The 4,486-nt window shown below is 39.0% G+C and overlaps 1 long non-coding RNA gene across 1 annotated transcript; it reads left to right on the top strand.

Moving 5' to 3' along the window:
• Window positions 1-2,009: 2,009 nt before the first annotated feature.
• On the top strand, window positions 2,010-4,256 carry LOC126825008 (uncharacterized). Its single transcript, XR_008788606.1, has 3 exons — window positions 2,010-2,290; window positions 2,762-2,971; window positions 3,921-4,256. It is a non-coding gene; the product is annotated as an uncharacterized LOC126825008 (long non-coding RNA).
• Window positions 4,257-4,486: the final 230 nt, after the last annotated feature.

Below are 4,486 nucleotides of genomic sequence, written 5' to 3'. Positions count from 1 at the left end.
CTCAGACAGCGGCACTATAGCCTACTCTTAATATATCGAATTCCAACTGCCAAGGTATCTTTTACGGAACCTCGCTGTTTCGTCTCATCCTTTGATAATGAAATGAAATGGAGTTTAACGCCCAACTGTTCTGCTCCGACTGGGCTAATGAAGATGGGCATACACCATACAGTGTGCTATGAAGGAAATTTGGCCAGGGCAGCGGTGCTATGGCCCACTAGTATCGAATTCCAACTGCCAAGGGATCTTTTACGTGCTCGCTAATGTATACAATGGGCCTCGGTTTTTCGTCCCATCCTTGCCATCACAGACCCGACCTGCACCACTGACAAGCGGGGAAACCACGTCGGAAAATGTAGCCAATGCAGTGATCGAACACGCGACGTCCAGGCTAGCGAGCCAGCATCTTACCCACTTAGCCACCGTGGCTCACTCCATATAATGCTAATCGTTTATTTTTTTTATACAAAGTGGCAATTTCATATAGCAATGCATATGTTGGATACTCAATTTTCAGTCGTGTGTGGATATAAGGACTCGAGCAAGACTTCGCGTAGAATATCGATACAAAAATCGGGGCCGACGCAGTCGTGTAGTACCAATATGTTAATGTCTCTCTCGATCACATCATAAACACCCAAAATGATTATACTATATATATATTTCCTTTCTTTTATTCAGACTGTACGGAGCCAAGCAGTTTGAATAAATGGCACCCTACTTGCCCACGACTACGGGGATGGCATCATTTGTATGGAAGTAGGAGACGAAGTCATAGTTTACTATGGTTGAAATAATGCACATAGAAAACTAGCTATATAGGGAAATGGTGTTAACATTTGTATTTCTTCTCAAAATGACTTGGATATCGGGTGTGTTAAAACTTGATAATACTATACTATACCAATAGAGGGGCGATTGCAGACAAGACAGAAACTATACATTTATACTCGGCAAGATTGCAACATTTAATTTATCAATCTACAGTTTTAACAGTATCAAGACCAGTTCCAAATATTTAACAACGGTTAAGAAATTGATTCAAATATTTAACCACGGGTAAGAAATTGATTTAGTATTCAGCTTTACCAATTCGGGTCCTTTCAAATAGTCTCATGCCGTTAAATTATCGATGATCAATTAGAAGCAGAATTTACTGATATAGCCTAAATTAATTTAATTGAAAACGTTCGTTTAAATTACAATATTTGATATAAACAGAGCAGGTATAATCTTGCATTATTTTCAAACAGAGAATAGTGGACCTTTAGTAAGAGTGTAAAATTAAATGTATATATAATTTCACTGCCAGTGACCATTCCGCATTACCAAATCCATTTCTGTGATATCTGAAATAGCCGGCATTCATGTCTGATGTGACTCCCATTTTTGTGTCTCAATATTTCATTGTTGAAGATTTTGTCTTACTGATTGGTTTTAATCTTAAACCCCTAACACTAAATTTATAGGTTTTAATCTTGAATACCTAACCCTAATCCTAAAATGTAAAAGTTAATGGAAATAGAAAAGGGAGTCGGGTCTAACATGATCGCCAAATAGCCATAACTAATTTTATTTTTCTTTTTCTTTTATAAACTACATAATTAAAGACTATGGCGATTTCAACGCTTCGGGGCCATAGTGCTTCAGTGACTAAGACGCTGGCTCGCTAGTCTGGTGGTCGCGGGTTTGCTCCCTGTTTTGGCCGAGAAAGTTCATCGGGATATTCTGGCATGGTTTCCCCCCTTGTCAGTGGTGCAGGATGAGGGGGGGGGGGTGACAAGGACACTTAAGACTAGTCGTTTGGATTGGACGAAAACCTGAGGTCCCGTGTACACATTGGCGTGCACGTAAGATCCCTTGGCATTTGGAATTCAATATAAGAGTAGGCCTTGGCGCGTGCAAAATTTTCCTCATAGCACACTGTAAATAGCTTATACCCTTTATTGGTCCAGTCGGAGCGGAACAGTGGGACCTTAAACCCTATTTCATTTCACTTCAGGAACAGCAGAAAACAAAACACTTAAAATCAAAACAATAAAACTGATGGACGAACCAACACCACCTAGTTGGTGATGTGGAGCTCTAACCAGGAATGGCTGAATATATGCAAAGTCAAAAGTTTATGTAATGTTCAGTTAATGTGTCGAACAAACGATTCAAGGGAGCTAACCAACACTCCATTATAATTCCATCGTCTATAGTCACGTTTTTAAGTTCGGCATTGTTACATTCGGAAATGATTATAGGGACCTTTTCGCATCGGAACTGTGGAACTGGATTTACGTAGGTATGTAAAAGCAAACTGATTCTTGCCTCATATATTTTATTTTCCACAATTTTTCGAGGCCTTCTGTATATTGTTTGTGTAGAAGTGAGCAAATTCAATATTCTGCTTGATTCGTTTTGAAAGAGCTGACGGTTCTCGCTATAATATATGTAGTTAAAAATAGATAATGAAAACCAAATATACTGAAAATAAATTTCAGTTGAATTGCAGCACAAACTAGCTCATTTCGGGACATACATATGGTCAATTATATCTCAATAATTCTCTTGCACGTAGGGGTCTTTAGTAGTGGGAGGAAACCGGAGAAAACCCACGATATTGCCTCTCTTATATAGAATTCAACTGTCAAGGGATCTTTGACGTGCACGTCAATGTGTACACGGTACCTCCCATCTTTCCACCCTATCCGAACGAGGGCTTATGAAAATTAGCATTGATTAAATTTGAATAAAATATTTTAATTTATTACAGATTCAAAGGCACGCCCTTGACCGATTTATGGTTACAGTTGTGAAATCCGGGGGTAAAAAAAGCCAGCAGGGCGCCAATGTACCCCATTGCCCCAACACAGAGTATTGCTGATGCTAAAAAATATACGGATTCTAAACCATCATCGGCATGGTGTTCAAGGGAAAACGTTGTTTCCGTTTAATGTGACTGATGCTATTAAACGGGTCTAAAGTTAGTAGATTTTGACTACTCTAGTTCCCCAGATCTTTTGTTCAGTCTTAGTACCGTATAATCCGCTAAAAGACGGTTATCTGCTTGCCGCTGTACATCACGTGACTCGTGTTGATAACACGCACCCCATTGTACTACATAATTTCATTAATGTTACCGCTGTATCACGTGACCTCGTTCATATTCATAATCTCAATATACAATTATAAATGAGGGAAAGTTTGTCCGGGCAGTGGTGCTATACCCTACTCTTATATCGAATTCCAGCTGCCAAGGGATCTTTTACTGAACCTCGCTTTTTCGTCTCATCCGATTGACTAGACTCGATCATCATTACTAAAGTAGGTCCGATAAAAACGTCTCGATTATCCATTTTTTTTTTTTATTTAATCATCAATGAGCGTTCAGCAGCAGATCGGTTTCAAATCCAATAAATATCACAGGCTAGCGATGACATCGAGAGTTGATTATGGTCTGGATAAGTTAATTAATGTCTAATTAATAATTAAGATAACATTTCAGGCCTAAAGACCTGCAATAGGCAGATTTAGCTGGGGATCACGTGGCTAAGTGGGTCAGACGCTGGCTCGCTATCCTGGAGGTCGGGTGTTCGATCCCTGCATTGGCCAAGAAAGTTCATCCAGATTTTCCAGCATGGTTTCCCCTTGATGCAGGACAATGGTCTAGTCGTTCGGATGGGACGAAAAAACGGAGGTCCTGTGTACACATTGACGTGCACTAAAAGATCCCTTGGCAGTTGGAATTTGATATAAGAGTAAGCCGTAGTGACGCTGCCCGGGCAAAATTTCCCTCATAGCGCACTGTATGACGCATGCCTGTCTTCATTAGCCCAGTTTAGGAGTAGGACGTTAAACCCCATTTCATTTCATTGCAGATTTAGCTCATGCATAATGTATGTTTAACTTTACTTTGTATCTGGTTATTTCAGGAACATCAAATTGGGCAAGATATGACCAATAATACACCAAAGAAAAGGATGAATGAGTGCAACCTTATTATTTCAGGACCATCAAATTAAGCAAGTTATGTCCAATAATACACCAATAAATACAGGATGAATGAGTGCAACTGTAGTGATATGGAAACCCACGCCAGAATGGGAATGCAACTGTAGTGATGTGGAAACCCACGCTAGAATGGGAGTAACTTTTAAAAGGTGGACAATTTTCTAAAAATAAAAAAATAAAATCTAAAATTTAATTCTTTCAAAAGGACAAATCCAGCTGATTTCAACTAATAACAGATACAGACCATGTATATTCCTTCGCCCATAGTCAACATTTTTTAAGTTCCAATTTTGATTAGTATATTACTTTAATAAATAATATAAAAATTATATTAGCCTGGTATCTAAATCCACATAAAAATACCAATGTGACGTTATCCTTTGATGTTGGCGTGGTACAATCTTCATATAGTGCTGAAATTAAATAAAATGGGGGTTGAATATCCTGTTGTGCTCCCACTGGGCTAATGAAGACGGGCATGCTATGA

This window comes from Patella vulgata, chromosome 6, assembly GCF_932274485.2.
Source record: "Patella vulgata chromosome 6, xgPatVulg1.2, whole genome shotgun sequence".
Taxonomy (NCBI): domain Eukaryota; kingdom Metazoa; phylum Mollusca; class Gastropoda; family Patellidae; genus Patella; species Patella vulgata.
Note: the sequence above shows the minus strand (reverse complement) of the source record. Positions and strands in the feature narration are given on the sequence as shown.